The 27117-nt window shown below is 34.9% G+C and overlaps 1 protein-coding gene across 1 annotated transcript in view; it reads right to left on the minus strand.

Annotated features, from left to right (window-relative positions):
* LOC106457672 (plexin-B-like) overlaps positions 1-24075 on the minus strand; it is an 88247-nt gene extending 64172 nt beyond the window's left edge. The window contains exons 1-3 of the mRNA XM_022383692.1: positions 23772-24075; positions 21168-21262; positions 18279-18697 (exon numbers count right to left, since the gene is read on the minus strand). The gene's annotated coding sequence lies outside the window, so the exon portion shown is untranslated. The remainder of the gene's footprint in view (positions 1-18278; positions 18698-21167; positions 21263-23771) is intronic.
* Between the last annotated feature and the right edge of the window lie 3042 nt (positions 24076-27117).

Consider the following 27117-nt stretch of genomic DNA (forward strand, 5'->3'; position numbering starts at 1 on the left):
TGGGCAGAGCACAGATAGCCTATTGTGTAGCTTTGTGCTTAACTTCAAACAACTACAACTACCGTTTGTTTTCTTATCGAATACCACATAATATATATAATGCTATGTTTCTAGATCCTTTTGGGAAAGTAACCATTTATTAGTTAGCCTGTAGGAAAAAATATCAGCTTCTGGTAATCGCAGGATTGAATCCAGTACTTCTCCCACGTCAAGCGAGCATTTTACCATTTGAGCTAAATTTCGCATTGTAAAGTCTTTCCAAGAGTAAACTTCAAGTAAAGTTTAATATTGAATATTTAGGATACACATATAATGTGACACTAAAGCTTGGTTGTTTTACAACATTTTAATCATAAGATAACATTATATGGTAACTTACGATATGAATTGAGACGATGAAAAATAATACGTAGGAGGATATAATACGTTGATTCATGGTCGAATATGGGCGTGTGGTGGAAAAATAACTTAATTTTCATAAATTTCTCCGTTTAAACAACATAGTAATATATTGCCGTATGCGTTTATCCCTCGTGCGACCGTAAAGTCATTACTAACAGAAAATGACTATATGTTTTTCTGTTTAGAAAGAGCGTACATGGCGTTTTGTGTCAGATTTATTTTAGTAGGAAATCCAAGTAAAACACCTCATAGTGCAAGCAAAGCTACTACACCGAGTGAAAAACATACAAAAACACGTTAGAATGTCATCAAAGCCGAAATTTAAGAAGTGTAATAGAAAGTAGAGAATATACATATAATAAACTAAGCCATATGCTTTTAGCATTTTTTAAGCTGCGTAATCCATTTTTTCATTGCATGTAAATCAGACATTTAACTTTACTGAATGAAGGTTGTCTGCTCGTGATTTATATAAATGAAGTTTAGTTTTAGGAACCATCCTAAACAAGCCGCTGGATGATTATAGAAACACGTGACGAACTTAATCAGGATGATAAGTATAGACGATGGAAGAGGTCAGAAAGTACTTGACCCCTTACGCCCAAATACGGTTCCCTTCTTTCTCTTTATCCCTTGTGCGCCGGTGACTCAGCGATAAACGTGGAGGCTTATTACGCTAAAATCCAGGGTTCGATTTCCAGAGGTAGCTAAAGCGCAAGTAGCTCCTTGATGACCTTTTCATTTAACAGCAAACTTTTTTTTATTTTAATTCAAGGTCAAGGTCAAATTCCTCCCATGCCAAGATAGATAGAACATAGGTTCCGCTACTGAATTCGGCTTAATTGGGACAAACAAATTGAGGACGGTGACACATTCCTTCCTGGATGGGATGTCAGTTCATCATCAATTACCCCCCCCCACACACACACACACAACTACCAGTTGATACCCATCATACAGTTAGGTAGACTAAAGCACTTGAGGTAAAGTGTCTTGCTCAAAGGCACAACACCGAAGCGTCCTCGAACTTGCAATCATCCGACTACGAGTTCAAAGTGCAATGCCACCTTGTCACACTGCTTCCATGTTCATTTGAGGATAACAATTAGGGCACAGTTTATTTTTACGTTTAAGAACACTCAACACACCGAATTTTAACTCGGTGATATTTTCTGTGTTCATTGTAAAATAAAGATATTCATTTTATTTGTTTAACTCAAAAACTGAGCAAATCGAATGAAATTAAAACGTATTGCAAAAGAAGCCGAAGTTATGAACACGGATAACTCATTTAAAAGACGTAGTTAGCATTGGTCATTTATTGCAGAATTTTATATTAACTGTGTATACAAAAAGAATCTCTGAACGTGGGTGTATGTATATATATATATATATGTATACTATACAATGAATAAAAATCCTATAACCCTATAACCAGCTTGCCCCTGAAGAAGAAAGGTCCACCTTTAGAAAGCGCTCGGGTTATAGGGTTTTATTCATTTCTATATAGTATACAAAATAGGGACTGGTCATTTATTGCAGAATTTTATATTAACCGTGTATACAAAAATAATCTCTGAACGTAGGTATATGTGTGTGTGTGTGTGTATATATATATATATATATAGTATACAAAATAGGGGGCTGTTCATTTATTGCAAAATGTTATATTATAGTAAGATAGTTCTTGGCAGTCTTCCTTTTTAAGGGAATCAGTCTTAATCATTGGATTCAAACATTGTTCTGCCAAGAAATAGCCAGCAAATCATCAGTCTTAATCACTGCATTCAAAACTTGTTCTGCCAAGAAACAGCCAGCAAATCATCAGTCTTAATCACTGCATTCAAAACTTGTTCTGCCAAGAAACAGCCAGCAACAGTTCCCCAAGGAAAAAGCTAAAGTTATACTCTGTTATGCAGAATGTACGGAAGGTTGTGTGCAAACTCTTCGGGTTTAGTTTATTGTATTTTATAAGTGATTTGTTATTGAAGAAGTATTCAAAGTAATCAGAAAATCAAATTATAATGAAACAAAATGTTTGATTCAAACATACCATCCGCAAGTGACTACTATTTATCAAAACATTTGTTGTAATTTATTACTTTTAGGCCCTCCAATGGAACAGTGGTATGTCTGCGGAGTTACAACGCTAGAATCCGGGTTTCTATACCCGTGGTGAGTAGAGCATTGTGTAGACTTGTGCGTAACTTCAAACGAGTCAAATCAATTATTACTTTTAGAAAATAAGAATATTTGATTCAATCATATAATCCCTTATTTGTTACTTTAACCATATTTGATTCAATCATACAATCCCTGATTTGTTACTTTTAACCATATTTGATTCAATCATACAATCCCTGATTTGTTACTTTAACCATATTTGATTCAATCATACAATCCCTGATTTGTTACTATTAACCAAAACATGTGGTTCTGAGAGCGAGTGAAAACAAAAAGGATGTAATAATACGTCAATCACATCATATCTGCTATATCCAGTGTCTATGAGCCATTGTGCTCATCAGGCTAGCTAGGATACAACAGAATAATATCGTAAATAACTGCTTCTCACATAAAAGTAAAAATAACAGCCAAATGTCTTTTAAAAATATATTTTCTAGATTTAGCAAACATGGTTTTTGTCAACGAAAATACCTACTAAACGGTGCTTAACTTTCTGTTATACGGCATGTATATATATTTAAGGGAAACATCAGACCGTCTATTTTTTCAGTGTAGCCCACTTTCATCAGAGAAAGATAAATTTTTTGTTAATTTCCCATCCATAGTTTCTAATGACGCTAAACTACTTGCTCTTTTTACTATAAACTGATCTCGTTATTTCCGTGCATAGGCAAAATTTACCCTAAAGATTGGGGGACATATTCCCTTCACTTTTTCTTTTACAGTAGATCCCTCCAATTTCAATAACAATAGAATATGTTCTGTCAGAGCTTAGTAACAATCCTCTCTCACACATTTTTGAAACTAAAGTTACACCAGTTTACATGCAACAAAATACTTACATGACAATATTATGAACGTTTTTCTTTCCACTTTCAACGGGTTTGAACACGGTTCACTCCGCAATAGATTCATTTCAATGCATAAATAATTTTGTGCTTCGTTTTAACAACTTGTAAATACTACAAGCAATGAAAAGGAAACACTGTCTTTCCGTTATTGTTGTCATAATTGTTTTTATCCAGTATTAGGTGTAAGTAGCATCATCCAGTCCAAAAAAAAATAATTAGAACAATCTGAAAACTGTATTTTGTTTACTCTCTATACATCCAACCGCATTATAATATCCACATACTTTTCTTTGTCTAAAACGTAGATAAGCAATGATTGATGAAAACTATAATAACTAACACTGAACTAGCTAAAGTTAGGAGTATTTAGGTTAACGTTTTATCTTTAATATATATGTACGATCATAGATACCACGAAACGAGTACGGAACTATTTAGTTATGTTAGTTGAATATATCAGCCATTTTGGCTTACAGTCAATCCATCTCTCTTAACCTCTAGCTCAAACAGATAACCACAGGCAATAACGAAAAGAAGAGGCTTGTCTAGTATCTGGCAGCTTGTCTGTTATGTTTGTATTGGACTTCCCAAGAAGTTGACGGCTTTTGCATAGTTCTTTGCTGGTCTTGGAATTCGAAGCTCTCGGTCACGTAAACTCTTTATCTCTAGTTATCTCTCTTCTTTTTCCCTACTTTTTTTTTGTCCATGCACGCTCTTACTAAGCACACAATTAAACATTAATTTATTTCACAACCAAGCGGCTTCTTTATTTCTTTTTTTCACAAAATTTAAATTTAATCAAATCGTATAGGCGAAACACTGAATATCCTTTCAAAAAAATTAACCTCTCACACAACGTGTAGCAGAGCTAATATATCCTACATACCACAAGAACATTCAAGTATGCGTGTCCTAAAATTCCACTACACCTCTCGTAGTGCACACATTTCTTCAGTACTTGATATTCAAAATTTTGCTTTTCTACCAAAATGGTGTAGTTGAGAGTAAACTGTTTTCATTCGCTTCTCAGTTAGTGTGTCAGTGCCAACTACGTCATCCGCGGCCTGACTAGCCCCAACTGTCAGAAAGATTAGTTTACCCACTCCATATCTTTTTTCCCCCAGAGTACTGCACAGCAATGGAAATTGTTTAGAAATAAAAATTCTAAAAAGGATATGAAAGGGGTCGTCGTTATCTATGTTTAAGAAAGAGTTAATGAAACAGAAAAATGAAAATTACACTTTCTGTCCAATGATCATTCTTCGAAACAAATATGAATACAAAAGTGATTACGTCAATCTTATAAAGTGTGTTGGCCTAATGAATTTGAATTAAACATGCAACAACTCATGCAAGCGTATTATCAAAGTAAATGTTATGAATATTTGGATAAATAATTAATTATATGCCTACATTTACTAACAATCAAATCAAAACAGTCGCTTTCAAAGCTCAGCTGTTCACAGTTTCGAGTATTAGTCGACTGCATAAAATAATGTTATTAACCTAACTTCTTGTACTGTCATTTGAAGAACAGGCTATGATCAAATTTTTATGATACTTCTATACTGTTCTAAGGCCGTTTAGTTAAAGTTTTTTAAATAATGATATATGACTTGTCTTCATTGAACTAAGATAGAATAACGTTCCAACACAATTACGACTGACTGTGCGTTATATTTCAGTAAGATTCATATGTACATCGCTCAGAGATTTTTTACTCAACAAATCAACCAAGATATCCCTACTTTGTGACAATAGCGATGATACACAGAACTGGTTATACATGGTGCACGTAATTTACAACATTATACTCGTATAAGTCACTGGTCTAAGTAAGAGGAATGAGATCATATGCTAACTCGAAGGAGCTAACCCTGACTCAAGCAGTCACCAAACGGCTGCAACTAAACGACATCTTATTCCCACCCTGTTTTTCGTCTCTGTCAGAGTAAGCCGGTCATCTGTAAATTTGTGTGCTTTGCCATCTGGATGTGATCAGTTAATGTCTATTCGATTTTCCTGTAGACTTTTTTTTTTCTCTCTGATTATATTTGTACAGGGTTTCCCTTTTAATTCAGTTACCAGACTTTTGTTTGTTTTGAAACAAATGCATTGAAATTTATGTTTCAACAGCTAATCTTTTGAAATCTTGGTATTTATGGAGCACCAAAATCCAAATAATGAAAGAAAAACTAGAAAACGTTGGCTTTTGTTTGAATAAATGTAGAATATGTACAAAGATGACAATTAAAAATGAGTAAAGTAACAATAACAAAACTCGATCAATTATACAATGATTTTAAACGTACTAGAATTATGTAATGCATAATAACGGGGGGGGGGGTCCATAGCCCCATCATTCCTCGACTCTGGAACCCAGTTTTGTATCTTTTATATAAGGTAAAATAACTGACAACCTTGATTGCATTTCTGAAATCAAAGTTGAAACTTATGTAGTTTTGCTACTCATTTTCGACATCAAGGCTACTACAGCAAAGAAAGTCTAATAGCACCTCCAGTTCTTCAACTCAACATGAAATGTGAGTGTGTATAATTTGTAACCTTAAGTGCTGGAGATCTGTAGTTTATCAGCATGAATAACGTATTTTGATATCAGACTGTTATCTTCCATCCACAAACATTGCTAGCTCGTTTAAGACCACATAGTTGCACCGTTCTTCCTTTCTACACGAAGAAATACGAGTGGTATTAAGTTATCTTTGAGTTTTTTTTTGTTCACTGAGTTTCAATTATTTTTGGCAAACAGAACTAATTCAAAGTTCTTACTTGATCAGCATAAATTTAACTGGTACTCAACCTGAAACACTCGCCGCCGTATATGCTCGCGATTTCAACCGTGGAAGCATCGTAATTTAAGGTCAACCCTACTATTCGTCATTATAGATTAGCACAAGAGTTGGCGGTGAGTGGTAATGACTAGCTGCCTTCCCTCTACTCTACCATTTCTAAAATTATGGACGTCTAGTACAGACAGACCTCGTGCAGGTTTGCGTGAAATTCAACAAAACAATTGAACTCTAAGCAATATTGTTGTGATTAATGAATTATCCACCGTACAAATCCCTAGGATCCTTCCTTTTACATCATCCCAGATTTCATACTACTTTTCCTATATTAACAACATCCAAACCAGTAGGATGTTTTTCACAAGTACTCTCTTCAAAATCTTTTTAATACCACCATGCCTAGCTGTTGAAAAATTATGGATGTGATGACATACTTGTAACTGAAGCCATCTTGGTACTATCAACTGAAACTGTCCTTTTCGCCTTACTATCCCACTTTGTGGACAGGAAGTTGTCACAGGAATCAACCAAATCCCACTGAGACCAATATATCCTAGTCTGTTGACTGGACAGAGTTATGCCTGTCAAGATGGTTTTCCTTCTTCACGTTTAATCCAGCTAATGATAGACCAAATGTAAACATTTAACTTCATCACTAACCAATAACTTCTGAGTCTGCGGCTTGGTTCCTTCGATGTTGATTTCGTTGTTTCTTTCCCTAGTAATCTTTCTATTTATTCTTCATGTAGAAAAAACGCATAGAATAGTGGGATTTATCACCATTTATCACAAAACCGTGTGAGTAAAATTTTAGTCAACAGTAATATTTCTTTAAATTGTCTATCATCTCACTAAGAGATTATCTTTTATGTATACACAGTAGTGGAAACACTTACAGGAATAGTCAATAAAATGGGTATAAAATGTAAATATTATGGGATTCCTCTCTATCATTCTATGAAAATGAACGCACCACAGTACAGGAACGTGTCAATTGTTAACGCTGTGATTGGCTGTAATCCAATCAGTCAGACATTAGCAGACAAGAATAATACCTATAAAAGTAAAGATATACATACTATTCTCAGCAGTAGTGTGGTGAATGTATTCATGGCTCCAGAGACAAAATAAACATGAAAAATGTGTAGAATAAAAGTTTTGATTGATGAAGCCTACCTACTTCATGCATGTCGCATAAAGAAACGTGAAGAACGTACGTGAAACTGGCACTGCTGATAATAGAAGTGCTCAAAGTATAAAAGCCCAAACTCTTCAAAAATTGATGTTAAGTAGCACCGGGCATGTTCTTTACGTTATACATGGCAATCCATTAGAAATCTTTCGAATGACTTATCTGTAAGTACAGATATGAATTTTACTTTCAGAACAATAAGAAACACATTAGCACGAAGTAGTCTCAGTGGATGTGGAGCTACTCCAAAACCACTGCTTTATAAATAGTCAATCAAACCACAAGGCTAAAATTACATCAGACTTTAAACAATGGGATGAGAAAAGCTGGGAGAAGGTGTTCTTTATAGATGAATCGCAAATCAAATTCTTTAGGACAGATTAACGATACTTTGTTCGATTTCGGAAAGGAGAACAGCATCATGGTCAACACACAACATCAACAGTTAAAAGTGCTTGAGGACCAATACAATACATCTCAGCCACTGGTGTTAAAAGTCTGCACATAACTGATGGCACCGTGAGTGCTGACATGTACAGCCAAATGTTTATCCATTATGCCATTCCCACAGAAACTTATTGGGCATGGATTCATCTTCGAGCAAGACAGTGATCCTAAGCCTACAGAAAATTGGTGAAACGATACCTATAGCTGAAGATAAGCAGATGGAACACTCTTAAACCTCGTTCGACCTGCACAAAGTCCAGATATGAATATTATTGAGGATGTATGGACTCATATGGAAACTGGGAAAATCAAACTGTAACCAAATAACTTTGTTGAATTATGAAGAGTAAGTAATAAAGTACCTTTAAATCAAGCTGTATTGCTCTGTTTAAAGTAAATACAAAATACTTCTGTATTTTCTGTAATAATGTATAATACAAACGATACAGGGATCATTTAGTCGTAGTTACTCATCGTTTGCTACTACTGTACGTGAATCGGCTGTTTCTATAATTAACCCCACTTTGTCATTTTGGACAAGGAAAATAAAACTTGAGGTGAGGCTTACTTTTAGTGTCCTTTCTATAATAGCGTAACCATTAGCTTCATCTTTTAAAGCAAATTTTCATTTCATTCTTGAACATTACTTACTGTAGGTCCAGCATGACTATCATCAACCAACATATAACAATTTCTTTCTACGTTCACACTAACTGTTGAATAAGTATAGTTGTATTAATCTTAGCAGTGCATTACTCTATTTAATCCAGGAGTCATTTTTTGTTTGTACTCATGTTATGACCATATTTTCGCTCACCTCTCTTTGTCGTGTCTAGTATACTGCAATTCAATTACCGTTTTTAATGTCTTTTGAAATATTTGGCTGTTTTTTTTTCCACGCTTGACAATTTTTTCCCATACTTGAATTATCTCACTGAAGCAAAACTCGATGGATTTTGTCGACTGATTTGTATTTTTAATTTTCATATATTTTTTTAGTCACGAGATGCATTAATATAGCCCTTCTGGTGATTCTGTTACTTCTTATAACGTTCAGTCTGTCTAGCATCAAACCGGATCTTTCCAGCTTCGTGGGACACTTTTTAAAAAAAAACTTCTGTCAAAGTGCACCTAGTTTACTCGTAGATGCATATCTTTATATTAAATGGAAATTATCATGGGTTAATGAATCCAATATTTCTTGAAGCTCTTTAGACTGAACAATAGAACAAATTATCCCAGCTTCACAAACTATGCTAAAACTGGCTTGTTTCAAGTCATCTTGATTAAACATCGGTCGGAATTACTGTAGTTGTCTGCTCAATGTTGTATGGCTAAACCTTTAAGTTGGGTAAAAAGAATTAATAGATTACTACTCATAACTCTATCAAATCAGTCTAGAACTACCTTAAGTGGTTTTTGTTCGATTTTTTTTTTTATGGAAAGGGGCAATGGAAGAGATTTGATTAATACTGTTGTTCAGATGATTGCGTTCGTGCATAACGTTGTTGAAAATATAGTAACAAAATGTTGGAGGTTGTGGCAGGTAAAATGTTTCAAATGATATGAGTGTGGTGGATGGAACAGCCATTAGTTGAAGTTCTTGGACAATGGTGGACAATAATACGGCTTTCTAGTTGTTCATGCAACTGTACCACTGTAATCCAGCTTTCTAATTGTTCATGCAACTGTACCACTGTAACCCAGCTTTCTAGTTGTTCATGAAACTGTACCACTGTAACCCAACTTTCTAGTTGTTCATGCCACTGGACCACTATAATCCAGCTTTCTAGTTGTTCATGCAACTGTACCACTGTAACCCAGCTTTCTAGTTGTTCATGCAACTGTACCACTATAACTCAGCTTTCTAATTGTTCATGCAACTGTATCACTATAATCCCAGCTTTCTAGTTGTTCATGCCACTGGACCACTATGATGCTTTTTTTCTACTTGAGATCTGAAGGTGGGTTACGAAAGTTACCCGAAACGTCGTTGCCATCCGACTCTCTTGTCCAGGGCATTCAGTACTTCTAAGGTTGATGGAGTCCATTATCAACCTTCTATCATCATGAAAACACAGCCTAAATCGTCTGTCAAAGACAACGTTAGACCACGAGATCTATGAACACCAAAAGAGCTAATATGTCGTCGTGCCTTGCCAAACACCAACTACGACAGTATCTAAACACTAAACACTGTATAATTTACAAAAGCAAACTCTGTAACTAGCCATCCAATGTACTCAAGTAGAATTACTGCTGACAACTTTAACTATCCAATTTAAAAATTAGAAGAAAGTATTTGAAAACTATAAAATTTCAAGATGTGCTAATGAAACTACTGAAATTACTAAATTTCTGTATTAACGAACTCTTACGATTCTGATGACTCCACGCTTGTTTTCTTCCTATTGAGAACTCTGACCTTCTATAATTCACGCACAAGGAGCCCGGCATGGCCAGGTGGTTAGGGTGCTCGACTCGCAATCTGAGGGTCGCAGGTTCGAATCCCCGTCTCACCAAACATGCTCGCCCTTTCAGCCGTGGGGGCGTTATAATGTGACAGTCAATCCCACTATTCGTTGGTAAAAGAGTAGCCCAAGAGTTGGCGGTGGGTGGTGATAACTAGCTGCCTTTCCTCTAGTCTTACACTGATAAATTAGGGACGGCTAGCGCAGATAGCCGTCGTGTAGCTTTGCGCGAAATTCAAAACAAACAAACATAATTCATGCACAGAAAAATTACAATGAAACTTTAACAATACATAGCGTATACTTCAAATAGATCTTGTAAACTTAAAAGTAGTTTGTTTGTTTGTTGTTAAGTACAAGGCTACATGGGCTATCTGTACTCTGGTATCGAAATCCGATTTCTAGCGCTTTTAGCTCTCTGACGTACCTCTGAACCGCTTGTGGGTGGGAATAAACTTTAAAAGAGCGACATCTGTAACAGTTAACAGGTTTTTTGTGTTTTTTTTCTCCGTTAATCAACCTTACGAGGGGCTATTCCGTTAATACTCAACCAAACATACCTGAATACCTGCCGTGCCATTCAATTAAATTAGATCTAACAAGTTAACCAGATCATGCAGTTTTTCTGAAAAACTAAAATCATGAGTGACAATTTAGTTTATAAAATTACACCTTGTCAGTGGTGGTAAATGGGTTTCATGTATACTAGACTTTTTGTTTATTCTTTAAGAAAAAGAGTACGAAATAACTCAAGGTGGAAGTCATGTAACCCTTGTAACAAAATAAATACATGTTCTGGAGTCAAAGTTAATATTAACTAAAATGGCGGTATTTTATCTTTAAAAGTGAAAAACATTATATGTATCACAATTTCATACTTAAAAATGCATTTCACGGAACAGAGCAGATACAGTTAAATGTTATTTTTAATTTTTAGATCTAATCTTGATGTCTGTTACAGTCAAAGTGCTGCACATACGTGAATGACAGACTGAAAAATAGGGTTCAGAGGAGTGTCATGGTATGAATGATTCTACACGATAAACACGAAGTTTCTTTTTTATTATTTGGTCTGATCGAGCAATAATAAAAGGCCGTACATCATTTTAATTTCTGTAAAAGCTTCCATGACCCGTTTGGCCTCCCCACTCTCTGGTGGAGACACCATGGATGTGCACATGTATGTAATACACGAAGGTTGAGAATCGAGGTTATAGCTGTTAACACAGTTGACAAAACAGCCCTCAAGGCCTAATAGCGTAACTTTGAAAGAGTTGTAGAAGACGAAACGTAACGATGCATTCACTTTACCGATACGCTTCATTACGTGTTTACCGTCTTGCTTCTGCTGGTGGTCTGTATGTAATAGCGGAATCTGATGAAATATATCACAATTGTTCGCCTAACCGATTATTCATTCATTTTAAGAAGCTCACTGCACTATACACATCGATGTCTATAAAGCAGCTTTTCTTAGGTTTGCTTGTTCTGTGATAACTTTAAACAAGAAACTGGTTGTCCACTTTTTCCCAAACCGTTTGTCCGTTTAGTCATCAGTTTGTCCGTCATGTTATCTGTAAATATATATAGTTTTGAATTACTAAACTAGACATTCTCTTACTGTGTGTTGAAACCGCGTGGCTAGATGGTTTAAATATCATACTGAAATTTCTTAGTGTTTTAACACTACATAATATTTGAAAAAAAGTCCTGTTATTCGTCTCTACTCTATACCTTAAAATGCCCCCCCCCAGTGGCACAGCGGCATGTCTGCGGACTTACAACGCTAGAACCTGGGTTTCGATACCCATGGTGGGCAGAGCACAGATAGCCCATTATGTAGCTTTGTGCTTAACTACAAACAAACAAACAAACCTTAAAATGTGAAAACCAGAGTAAGTATTTCAATTTACAGGCCATTTTTCGTACGCCCACAATTTTACAAAAATACTCGAAAAACCGACTTTATAGGAAACTCCAGTCTTTGATTAAGACTTACGTATAAATGATATTATTCAACTATATCTATGTAATCTTACATATCTCTGCTGGAAAGTGCACATAAGCAAGATGAACACATTTTCGTTCCAAGATATATGTATTTCGCTCTCGAATAACGAGATTTCGGGATAACCACGTAAAGAGAGCGAGAGATTAAGTTCAGGCTGAAGGAATGTACTACTTACTTTGGTGAAATCCAGAATTATTGCATGTCTTCAGGTACTTCCATACTCTAAAAGGAAATCCATGTACTTAGACTCTAGTTTCCGCTTTTAAGTAAATATCCAGTATAACATTATATGAGTAAGCCACTCGTCATGATGCCGTGCCCTCAAGTTGTCACGTTATCTTATCAAGTAGGATTTGGAGCTCCTTTTCCTTAGAATCTACAATAGTCTAAATATTTCCGTATTGCTGTAAACAATATTTGTTATCTTCTTCTTCTTCTTCTAATATTTATTAGCCTTAATACGGTAATTTATTAGTATTATTAGCCTTAATTTGTATGGTGTGTGCTAAAATATGCTATCTAAAACCTATACCTCATCGGAAAGGACCAGGTATAGACCAGAACTCAAATCGAAAACATCATTGTATAGAGCATAGATGTTACACGTGCAGAAAATAATTGACGCCCCCTAAAACGTCACGAAGTCCATGACGTAAAAGGCGGTAAGTTTTATGCGCTAATTACGTAAATAAGCCACCAGTGCTGAGGTTTTTCAACTACGTCATCTTAGGGCAAATATGTTCTAACGTTCAAAAATGAAACCGGATATTTCGTATTTGAATGACGGATATTGAAATAACCAACAACAAAAATGAAATGGAAATATAACGTTTCTTTCATGCGTGCACGTGTTTCCCATTACAAAATATTTTTCATCTTTTCTGTTCAGAAGTATAATGTCAACAATCTATCCATATTTAAAACGTTTATCAAATATTAATTAAATCCAAATAAAATGATCAATAACATGATCATTCTGTTGATACAAAAAGAAAGCTGTTAACGATTTCATTTATAAAGGCTTAAAATGTCCAATTTTGTTATTAGACTGTAAGTGATATTCGTTTCGGGATCTAAATTGATCACTCTTTATTGCTTTCTTTTATTAAAGTTTTATGAAATTGAAATAAGTTTAAGAAGCGAGAAGTTCGTTAGTTTATGAACATTTATCCAAACTCATCCAGTTCAGCTAACTCACCAATGAACCATCTCATCAGCTCAATACACAAGATATTGAAGATCTCAATAGTTCATCTACAACTATAGAACATCCGCCTCCCCCAGTGTCACAGTGGTATGTTTGCGGACTTACAACGCTAGAAACCCGGTTTCGATACCCGTGGTGGGCGACCCACATCCGTTTCTTTCTGATTTTGGGCCCGGCATGGCCAGGTGGTTAGGGCGCTCGACTCACAATCTGAGGGTCGTGGGTTCGAATCCCCGTCACACCAAACATGCTCGCCCTTTCAGCCGTGGGGGCGTTATAATATGACAATCAATCCCACTATTCGTTGGTAAAAGAGTAGCCCAAGAGTTGGCGGTAGGTGGTGATGACTAGCTGTCTTCCCTCTTACACTGCTAAATTAGGGACAGCTAGCGCAGATAACCTTCGTGTAGCTTTGCGCGAAATTCAAAACAAACGAACAAACAAATTTTCTAATTTTTATTTATGTTTTTAGGTAGTATGTTATCTCTTGCAAGATATAATTTTCTCTCCTTCGAGCTTGTCTTGACATACTATATCAACGCCGTAATGCCTTTCAGTCATCTAATGGTGTTTGTTTGTTTGTAATAAAGCACAAAGATATATATATATACCCAACGATTAATTTACACTGTTATTTGATTGTTACACTAATCACGCTTTAACACTAGAACAAAAATTCGAATACAGTCAGTTTCCCCCGTGTACTAGCCCCCCGATGGCTCAGTGGTAAGCTCGATAATTCAAACACTAAAATTCGGAGTTAGATCCTCGCAGTGGGCACAACACAGCGAAATCATCGTATAGCTTCGTGCTTATCAACAAACACTCGTGAAATTTACATGATAAATTTCAAAATTATAGACTGAAGTTGAATTTTACGCGTATGTGCGTGATTTGACACAGAACTAGTGATCGTAATTATAATTGCTTCTAATCCTATTTACTCGATTTGATTACAAAAAATTAACTCCAACGGTGGGATAAAAAGTTTAATTATTATGGTACTTAATATAAAAAAAAAGACAGGAAAGACGTTAGTAAGTTATCACTAGTTCACCACCATTTTGTTATGTTACGTACCTGATTATTGACTGCTTGCTGCTTGATATGCCACGATGTAATGAAGTATTGGGTTATCGCCACCAAATAAATTATTTAAATAAAATAATCTCCAGTTCATCATAAAAAAAAAATCGAATATCAAAATTTTGGGTGAAACTTAATTATCAACACAAACGCAAGCCTAAGTTTTCTTTACACTATCTGTAGCCACTTGTTCGCAGGAAATTGCTAAAGGAATTTACAGATCAATCAGTCTCTCTGTCTTTGTACACAAGTGATCTTGTGTACCAGTGTCAACTTCATCTTTATCTTCTTGAACTCACACCTCATATAATGTTTCCCCGTCACTTAGGGAGTGTATCTTTAGAACTTCAGATTTCATCTGGAAACAGACTAGTGTTTGTTATTCTTATATAAATAAAATACAATGAAGACGTAAAAAAAAAAATTGCGAGTTAATTAATCTAAACGTACTGCGCCGTCTTTTTTTTATTTTTGTAAATTCAAAAAAAGAAAACTTATTAAGGTTGCAAGTTTTGTTCAACTTCATTATCTAGGAAAATCGCTGCCGATTTATTTTTAAAACACCTTCGTTATCAAGTTTCTAAGATACAAAAATACAAGTGCTGTAATAGACTAACGAAGGCTATATTTTATGTAAACGAAAAAATGAAAACTATTTTTATTGAACAAACAAGAATAATCCCTTGTTTTTTTAATAATAGTTTAGAATTATTCGATAAATTCATTCTGGCAAGTATGAACCGATAACACCAAGCGTGTATACTTAAGTAATTTTGTGTGTGTGTGTATGTGTGGTACCAACATCGCAATATTTTGAAGCTACACATAACAGGAAATGAATCAGAAGACAGCTTCCGGGCATGGTCTTCCAAGGTGATAAACAAAAGTCTCCTAGGAAGGAGACTATCACGTTGATGTGCCAACAACTACACATATCTACAGCTCTTTCTCGACGTTTGCACGACATTGTAAGGCATTGTGGTTTAGCAATGGTCGTGTTATTTTATACGGAAATAGACTGTAGCTGTAGATGTCTCTGAAACGAAGTTTAATTGATATGGTATAAACATCCATGCTAATTAGGACTTTTTTTTATTACGCATGCGTATAACTTTCATTTTTTTTTGTCTGCGCCCCTAATACGTTATTTTATTTTAGAATATAGACTTCTTAAAAACACAAAAATTAATATTTTTAGATGATCAGTTTTGATGTGATGATAGATTGTTTATTGTTGTTAAGCACAAAGCTACATAATGGGCTATCTGTGCTGTGCCTACCACAAGTATCGAAACCCAGTTTTTAGCGTTATAAGCTTTCAGACTTACTGCTGAGCCAGTGGGGAGGGGGCGTTAAATAGTTTGTTTATTTGAAGTTAAACATAAAGCAACACAATGGGCTATCTGTGGTCTGCCCACCACGGGTATCGAAACCCGGAGTCTAACGTTGTGAGTCCACAGACATACCGCTGTGCCACTGGAGGGGCGTTAAATAGATGAATGATAGTGAAATCTAATTATGCCTGTATATAAATAGATAGATAAGCATGTAAAAATACAAAGTATCTGTTCTTGCTATGTAATGATAAATAAAGTTCGAAAGACGAACTGGGAAGCAAACATAAAGAAAACAGAACGTGGATAACGAGTGCGATCAAAGAACAAATAGGGAAATGACACGTACAAACAAGAGGTATAAAAACCGACGTAAAGATAGACAGAGAGACATTTCAGACACAGTTAAAGAAACAGAGAGAGAGAGATGTATAAGCAGACATAGAAGAAACAGACACTGCTCTACATTATAAAACACATACGAAATTTATTACAGGATCAAAAAACAAGTGGCGTATATGAAGGGAAAATCTTTCATTACTGAACAGTCACGCCATCAGCGCTGACCACACCCCACAGCACGTGCTCTGCTGTAATGAGCGCGCATGCAGAGTTCAAGTACGGTTTCTAATATATAATTTGAAATTGGTTTGGGAAGTACATTATGTTTAAACAGAGCCCAATCACAACAGCAACAGAGGGAGGGATTTCTCTAATAAACCATGGAAGCACACTCCTCAAGAGACCTTACACATACAAAATACTTGGGTATAGACATATACATATATACATTGACAAAACAGTATCAAGCCCACACACGTGTACGAATACACATAGAAACAAACATACCTCACAAACAGTAACAATGGGGCACAAACAAACATATATATATATATATATGAGGATCAATTTTGATAGACGTTTGCGTGTGAGGTTCTGGGGAACAATTCCCTAGTCTCAACACGAAACGCTTCGCGAGTAAATAAATGGCTCTATGTATACAGGTGCATCCTTGCATTTTAAAGTTATCCATACTTTTTAATCGATGGTGACTTTTATTTGAAGCTCTATGCAGAAGATACAAACACTTGTTACATTTTTCTAAAAAAAGTAATTACATATAAACAGTATACTTGTTTCTATATGAATACCAAATGTATATTTGAAGATAATTGTATGTTATCCTTTTTAAAGAGTTAGCTTATGCATTGTGATGCCCAAAGGGTTAAATAATGTGACTGAATGTATACTGTATTAACAAGAAACTGACATCCTAGGAGATTTGTTTATGTGTAACTATCCAACTCCTGATAGAATGTGTAACTGTTGGTTAAGTGTTGTGGTCTTCTCGACAAGTGATTCGTTTATGTTTCAAACACTTGGTTATATCCGAAAACAAAGTTCTTTGGATAATAAATCATTTTATAATAGACACTCGAGATTAGTAAGCATGCGTTTAAAGAGACAAGTAGTCCAGATATTTATTTGTCAAAATACATGACAAAGTATATCAGTTCATAAAGTACAAACTTCAGTTTATTTAGTTTCCTTATCAACATGTGATATAATGTATGCTGTTAGCAGTGCGTACCGCACACAGATCATACCCATATCCCAACATTAGTTAGTGTCCATGAAATCCTTATATGTCTGAGTTTTTTTAAGCAGGCAGTGCGTACCGCACACAGATCATACCCATATCCTAACATTAGTGTCCATGAAATCCTTATATGTCCGAGTTTTTTTTTAAGCAGGCAGTGTACCGTTGGAAACTCAGATTTCCCAAGATAACATTTAAGTGAGTTAGTTTATTATTCAGATTTTACATACTAACAAATAAAAAGAAAGCAGTTATAGTATTTAAAGTTTTACAATCGTAAAAATTCTTATTTTTAACCTCGATTATGCTTCTCTACACTGTAATGACTTTAGTGTAAAAAGGTTGTCTTTAAAATGGTTTCTACTACTCTATGAAGTTGGCTGTTACGAAGGGCTTAAACGTGTATGTGCATGTTTAATATCCTTTACACTAAGAGCTTATTGTCATAAAGGAGTCTCTAAACTTTCAACAATGAAGAAATTAGTCCATCTTAGACATATCTAGTTTAAATCCATTACTTTCCGAGATCCACTACTAAAACTACGGTGAATCCATATGTACATTTAACACATAATAATTCGACCTTGTAAAGCTTATAACATTTTACGTATAAAGCTAGGTGCAGTTTATAATAAAAAACGAAAAAATACAGAAATTAGAGAGATAAAACACACACACACCTCTTCACATGTCCATATGCGGACACTTGTTCACTCACATGTACACCGCAAACCTGTAAATGCACACGACACTGAGAATGTAGCAATGGCAGATAGTCCTACTTACTCCGCATGTTTGAATATATCACTACGCTATCGTGTAAGAAAAGGTAAAAAAAAAAGAGCGATTATATAATATCTGCGTTTATAACGGAAATTAATATCATCTATAAAATACTGCTTGATATAGTATTACGATGTTTCAGGTGAACAGTCACTGAGTTAAGAAATGTTCGAACAGCACAAGAGCTAAACAACTTATGGCAACAGACAGTTGTTGAATGTTAGTGGACGGTTGACTACCGAACACTGAAACATTTCTTCACAGCGTTGGTAAAATATAGCACTGAGCATAGGATTTGTTCTACGTTTTGTGAAACCTATAAAAAAAACAAAAAATACAAAATCAGTACATTGTCGCTATCCAGTAAGCCCATACATCGTGATAATCGTGTCTTAAGTTCCTCATTATATTTTAACATTTTTTATCTAAGCCTCTCTTCACTCATCAAAATATGGTTTTACACCAAATGTCCGTATTCTTAGAAGCCTTTTTTTATCGCTAAATGAATAAATCCGTGATGTGTACATTTAAACATACCTCATGGACTCTTCTCATTACACGGAAAAAATCAAGTGCTTATAACCAATGCAGGAAACTCGTTATTAATTATGAAACGTACAGAGATTAAGGGCTAGTCTACATTCTTGGAGAGCAAGTTAATTTTAGTTTGTACTATGTATAAAATGAGCCTTCTTGATTGAAAAGTTACCCATGTTACTAATTAAACACAATCACATACTCGTGTACATGTACACATCACACTAAAGTTCAATCAGTAACATATAACAATTACTAGCGGAAGTGTTACACCGTGTTACGTCATATTTATTAACGTTTCACTATATGAAATTGTCTCTGCTTATGAACGAGCTCTATATTTAGTTAAATGACTAATTGTTGCTTATATTAACGAGCAGAACTCTGACAGTAAGCTATTTAAATAAACTGCTAAGTGACTTTTCCGTATCTGATGTAAGTGGAAGCTAACCCTTCATTTAAATAAAGCGACTTCTCCGTATCTGATGTAAGTGGAAGCTAACCCTTCATTTAAATAAATTGCCAAGCGACTTCTCCGTACATGATATGACTATAAGATAACCCTTCATTTAAATAAATTGCCAAGCGACTTCTCCGTACATGATATGATTGTAAGATAACCCTCATTTCTATAAGAGGCGAAGCGACTTTTTCATATTACAACACGTTTATCCAAGTGTACTTTAACTGCCTAGTCTATACTTATTTCTAGTCTACATTAATTTTTAATAATTGGGCCTAAATATATATATATATATATATATATTACAATAGTGAAACGCATACAAATATATTTATGTTTGGACATGTGACCAATAGCTTTTTTTTCCTCAAAAGTTGAATATGAAACTGTATTTTCTCAAAAATGCAAGATATTTAATTATTTTATAGTTTTGTTTTACCGGTTAAGGAAAACAAATGATATACTAAACAAAAAAGTGTTTCAACTTAGAGCAGAAACTATGAAGATTACCTGTTGACCATTTCCAAACTATAGGATTGTTTAACAGCTGCTTATATCATAAGTACACAGACACAAAAAGATTATGCACACCTACCAAATGTACAATACATTTATTAGGCTTAACTGTTTTAGAAATCGGATTAATCCTCTTGTTTTTTCAGCGGACCAGTAACAAAAATCTATTACTCCACCAATTACCCAAGGCAACAGCATGCCGACACAATGTGATCAGAATGTCAGTGTTCCGCCCGCAAGTCTAACGAATAATTCGTAAAAAAAAAAATGGAATGGGCAATAATTAGAATAATTCTCAAATTAAAAAAATTACTATTAGTTTGTCATTTGTAATAAATCAATAACGGATTATTTATAAAAACCATACAAATGTATCATGGTCTTGTGATGTCGTTATTCGTAGTTAGCCTATTAGTTTGTAGAATAAAAGACAAATAAATATCGGATTAATTTAATACACATATATCTGTTTATTTTCGATCAACCCAATAAATGAGGAGATGGCCCCTTTGAAGGACAGGAAACAGATGGAAATACTAAGACCATGAGATAGTGTGATGGAGAGCTTGCCTGCAATCGTACTGCGAGGCCTGTGCGTTACAAGTTCTTCATCCCATACGATTACAAAAGGACAAGGCAGTAGACAAAAGTGACCAAGCCGCTGTACAGGCAATCATAAATTTATTGCATGAACAAAATAAAAAAAGGAAAAATTAACTTGACCTAGAAAACTAGAAAAAATTACGCTATGAAACTCCAGACACAACTTTGGTAATTATCTCCATAAATCAGTTTTACTTGTATCGGTCTAATATTCACCAAGTGTTATCCTAAAATCATGTTACGAAAAACAAATACGATACAACGGATATTACTTAACATCCACAAGGCAGTATAACAAGCTAATATTAATATGCAGTATTGTGTAAACGACGCGTTAAGGTCGAGATGAGTAAACGTTTAAGAAACAATTTGTCAGATGTGTCTCGTTACATCCATTTTTGTTTATGCCTTACAAAAGCATTCGCTTGGTTGCCGACAGTGAACGGGAAGTAATTCTTGTACGTCTACGTTGTTTCTCCTCAGGTTGGGGTCTGGAAGTTTCAATCATCGAATAAACTAAAAGTTGCAAATGATACGCGTGGACTAACTGACAAGCAACGGCCTTGTCGGACTGGGCCCCCTTGCTATCTTGTGTCGGTAGATTTTCTTAATGAAAGAAGACGCTACCGAAAGAAAAGATACTGGCGTATTCATCTAGAAGGCTTACCTTTAAAGGACCGCCAGGCCCCCACTTCTTTCCCGTGCTTCGCTTCGTGCACGTAAGGAATCTCTGTAAATAGGGCTCTTGACTTATATTATCACCTGTTAAATACATAATTCAAAACCTTAAAGGCTTATCTTAAATGCAAGAGAAACAACAAAAGCATTTGAGCAATTAAACACTACACTCAAAAAGGATAATCTATGATCATTATAACTGCGTTATGTTTATCATGCTTTAATTTCTAGCACAGATGTGTTAACCAAACAACTTTTGGAAGTTTGAACTGAGTGGTAAAAGAGTTTAATTTACTGCAAAACTTCAGCACCAAACATTTTATTCTGTGTCGAAACCAGAATTTGAGACTAAAATAATTAATATTAAAATACAAGGAAAATGTCCGATTGAATGTACTCCAAACTTTAAAACACACATTTTTTTAAAGATTCTACACTAATGAGCCCAGGTATTGTTCGAAAGGCCTCGTCGGCACTGGATATGGCAATTATAGTGTGGTTGACATGTTAGTACATATTCTTTGTTTACAGTTATAAGTTCTTAGAATTATTACCAAAGTGTTTTTTCAGTTCTTTGAAAATTGGAAATTTGTTTTGAATTAAAAAGTTATATAAGTTATTGATTGTATATATTTATGCGTTTGCTATCGATATGTTTTATTTTTATTTCTTTATTTATTGGTCGAGATTGAGATCAGATTTACATGAGATGAGATTGAGAAAGAAATATAAAATGAAATAGTTTGATCAAAAGATCTGTTAAAACAAAATTTAAAATAAATAATTAAATAAAGCCAAGAAGGAAATATAAAACAAGCTTTTGCCTTAACATGGAAACTTTTTCTCTTCATTTTTTCCGAGGTAACCACTACATCATCCAACCAAGAATATGGCAGTTTAAAGATTACCACAACTCGCTTGCCACCTGGACAGCTGTGATTTAAGACTGCTTAATTTGATAAGAAACCTGCATTGATTTAATGGGTGGTCTCCCCAGTGGCCGCGCGCACGATACAGCTCCTTGTAAGCTTTTATCTATGTTTTAAATGGGTAAATGATAACTTTCCCATGTCTTTGTATATTAATACGTGCCAGAATTCCACTGATGTATTTTCTTTCAAGCATTACTTCTATATAACTCCACGTGCGCCTCTTACTGCTGTCCTGATTGGATACACAGCTTACTTTAGAATAATAAAGAATAGAGAAAACTTATACGACTTTTTGATACACTGCTACGTAATATTTATCTTACATCAAAGACATATTTGTGGAGTGTAACACAGAATCCGGCCACTTTCATTCGATTCAATCTCATATCAAAAACAAAACAACAACGGTTTATAAGAATATATATCGCCTTTACGTAATTATGTACACTAGTATCATAAATACACCATTCGTGCCCATTAAAATAAGAATTTGTTATAAGTAAGATTATTTTGTTCCACCAATCTGTAATTTTATGGATATTGAATCTTCACTGAATTTCATCTCTTGAAAAATGGGAAAAAAGGTATATTTACAAGTCAGCGATAAGTCTGAGAGATTATAAAGCTAAAATTCAGGTTTCAATATTCGCGGTGGGCACAGAACAGATAGCCCATTGTGTAGATTTGCATTTGCCAACCATTGCTATATATTTTATGGATCTATATGTGTAACCTTTGACACTTACAAACGATTGTGATGAAAAGTTTTCAACACTATTGCTGTAAGAAGTGTATCACTTACTCAGCAATGAATAATACTTTCATAAACACAACTTTAAAAATCTTGTTACTATAGCTCCTGTTTCTTTAACACAAGTAAGTTGAGTACGTAATCACTATACGTGGGCCGAGCCTGTATTTCATACGTAGACATTAAACGATCTTCTTGGTATTGCGATAAATGGAGCTCATTTTTCTTACTTACTGACAAGCAGGCTTAACAATATTTGTTCATTATATACAAAATAATGAAATGTTTTCTTTATGCTGTAAGCAATAACCAAATATACTTTCTCTATTTTACAAATAAAAATCTCAAACTGACACTTATACAATGAACTTTCGGATTGCTTTGAATTTACAAAACTACTGATTCCATGTTTAAAAGCCTTAGACCAACACTTCTGTAACTATCGGTTAACTGTAGCTGCTAATTCACCCACATCCAATGTTACAGTCCCAAGAACAACCGCCATTCGAAGTTAGGTCTTTTGTTTAGGACTTACCGACTTACAATGCTAAACTCCTGTGTTCGATTCCCTTCGGTGTACAGATAGCCCACTGTATAGGTTTGCACTAAGCAAACAACAACAACAACAACTTTAGCTTGGAAGGGTAAGACTACACAATTCACTTGCCTAAATTTGAGTCTCGTCATATATGTTACATCTATTTTAGTATTAACAAAATGAGTATGTTATGCGAAATTATTGCAAGACGTTTTACAATTTCATCTCCATTTTGCAAAACGTTATTCTCAGCCCTCTTCAGCATAGTAACGGAAGAGTGTTAATCCTGTTTCGATCATTCATAGATTAACGCATTAACAATAAGACAACAAGATAGTACTTCGTTAATATAAAGATGGAAAAACTGCTTACATAGTGACGTCACATGGGGTATCCAGTCAGTTGTGTCCTAATGTCCGGCAACCTAAGCTATACAACTACTGAATTCTAGATGCCAAATATGTCATTTAAAACGATGTACAAATGCTAAAACAATGAAGGACTATATGATGCAAACTAAATTTTATCTTACTTATTACCATCCATAAATATGACGCTAAAGGACGCTTTTAATACGATTACCCAAGCACAATAAAAAACAATAATAGATAATCAGTTAACAAGTTAAACAATGAACACTGAACATCAGAAATGCCAACACGGCCAAGAACTACGATTCAAACTCTTACCAAAGACTTGGCTTTACTTTCTGTATATCCGAAACGCTGAGGTACTATACCAGAACAAACTGCTATGAAGCGCCCTCATTAGTACCTTCTTATTGGTCGGCCGGGCGACTTTCTTGCATTCAAGAATCGTTAGTGCAGAGAAACCCCGAGGCGAGCTTATACCGTGGAGAGCAGATAACGCCTTCCGGCGTGCGCTTGCTACAGTTTTAAGCCTGCTCACACGATCTACGGAGTCAAATCCTCACTGTCGGAAAACATGATAGCACCATACTGTGGCTCACCTAATGGGATCGGCGACTGTCGGGTCTGGCCTTTGTATCTGATATCAGTATATTGGTTTGAATACAGGAAGGAGAAACGTTTTCGAAGCATTAAACCGACTCTCAAAACGCATCTCCAATCTCATTGACATTACATTAGTCCGGGGTCGTCTAAGGTCAGAATCAACTATTCTGGTCCACTTTAACATTTGTGGAGCTCATCTTTTACTTTTTATAATACGAAAGAACAAAATGATGAGCTGTTTGATGGGCGAACTAAATATCTCGTTAGAATTAAAACACTGATGAGCAGTCTAAGTGCAAGGAAAGTTGATACCATTGTATTTACTGAATCACTATATGTATATATATATAAACATATAACGGTAGAAAACAAAGAATTCACACCAGTCAACTCAGCTGTTAGATGGACATCATAATTAATACGCTGGTGAACAGTAAGTGTACCAAAATTATAAAGGAGTTGTTTGTTCTAAACTGTCAATCAGACAACTTCTTCTACAAAATACTCTGAGGTCACCAAAACTACATTGTAGATGACGACCGCATGTGCTTTTTTTTGTGAGTTATTACGAATATTCCATTATACCATCCTTGTGACGTCAGCGCAAGAACTTTTAGAAATAACATCAAAGAGCATTGGCTCTGACTGTTTGAGTTATTATATTTTAAAGATGTGATTAATCAGTATTGCTTATGGCCCTGAAAACCGAGAGAAATACTATTATATGTAATTCTAAAAGATGTGAAATACAACAATTTCTATACGTTAAATATATATACACGTTAAATAAATATATACGTTAAATATACGTTAAATATATACACTAACCGTACTTGATGTTTTAATTACTAAACATAAGAAATTAGTTCTATGTCGAACTCTCATTTTTTGATTTGAAAGCATCTGACTTGACAATATGGTTTGTGATCTTATTCTAACTTGACAGCATCTTGACATGGTTTATGATGTTATATAAACTTGACAATATGGTTTATGATCTTATTCTAACTTGACAGCATGGTTTATGATGTTATTTAAACTTGACAACATGGTTTATGATGTTATATAAACTTGACAACGTGTTTTGTGATCTTATTCTAACTTGACAGCATGGTTTATGATGTTATTTAAACTTGACAACATGGCTTATGATGTTATATAAACTTGACAATATGGTTTATGATCTTATTCTAACTTGAAAGCATGGTTTATGATGTTATTTAAACTTGGCAACATGGCTTATGATGTTATTAAACTTGACAACATGGTTCATGATGTTATTTAAACTGGACAACATGGTTTATGGTGCTATTTGAATTTGACAACATGGTTTATGATGTTATTTAAAGTTGACAACATGGTTTATGATATTATATAAACTTGACAACATGGCTTATGGTATTAATTAAACTTGACAACATGGTTTATGACGTTATATAAACTTGACAACGTGGATTATGGTGTTAATTAAACTTGACAACATGGTTTATGACGTTATATAAACTTGACAACATGGATTATATATTTATGTTATTTATAATCATTCTCGAGCTTTCAGACAGAAAACAACAACATTTAACAATCAAACTGATCAAAACAGTAGACAGTGAACACCTTTACTCAGGCTACTGCTACAATAACTGATCAATATAATAAACAGTGAACACCCTTACTCATGTTGTTGCTACATTAAGTGATCAATATAATTGATAGAGAACACCCTTACTCAGGTTGTTGCTACAATAACTGCTCAAAATAACAAACAGTGAACAGCCTTACTCAGGCTAGTCTCACGTTGGCACAGCGATAAGTTTATAGACTTACAACACTAGAATTCGGGGTTCGATTCCCGCGGTAGACACAGCAGATAGTCCAATGCAGCTTTGCTGTTTTACAAATAAACAAATACTCAGGCAATTGCTACAACAGCTGATCAAAATAATAGATAGTGACCGCCCTTAACCAGGCCACCATTACTATCACAAGAGTTGGTAAAACTAACCAACTCACAGACGAACACTCCTACCATCAATTGTTTGTTATTAAGCACAAAACTACACAATGAGCTAGCTAACTGTGCTTTGCCCAGCGCGAGTATCGAAAGGCGAATTTTGACGTTGTAAACTGTGAAACTTAACACTGAGCCACCACGGGGTACTTACCATCAAAAGTGGCCGAAAACGTCGGTTAACACTCTTACCTAAGCCATTGCCACACAACCAACTTACTGATAATAAAAACAAACAGGAACACGTTGTCACCTTCTAGGTGATTAGTGAGAAGTAAACTGCACGTCAGAATTACGTCAGAACTAAAATTACAAGTTCTTCTAGTATTATACCCAAGGTAAATCACAGTAGTGGTTCATGAAAACGTGAGTGACGGAAATAGGGTGTGGCGTTAAAATCAACAGTTAGTACGGTATACAATCAACAGTTAGTACCGTATATAATCAACAGTCAGTAAGGAATACAATCAACAGTTAGTAAGGTATATAACCAACAGTTAGTACGGTATACAATCATCATATAAGCGTAACAATGACACGTACACAGACTCAGGATATTCTATCGTTAGACTAGTACTGTAAATACAAAACCTTTTCCAAATTGATAACAAGTAAAAGAAGAAAAAGGTTAAGCCTTATGAAAGTGATTAGCTTGACCAAGTTGATTAAAAAATCATTATTTGTTTTATATGTGATAAGTTTATACTTTAGTAATACCCTCGACCTTATTCAGAAT

Source organism: Limulus polyphemus, unplaced genomic scaffold, assembly GCF_000517525.1.
Source record: "Limulus polyphemus unplaced genomic scaffold, Limulus_polyphemus-2.1.2 Scaffold360, whole genome shotgun sequence".
Classification (NCBI taxonomy): Eukaryota; Metazoa; Arthropoda; class Merostomata; order Xiphosura; family Limulidae; genus Limulus; species Limulus polyphemus.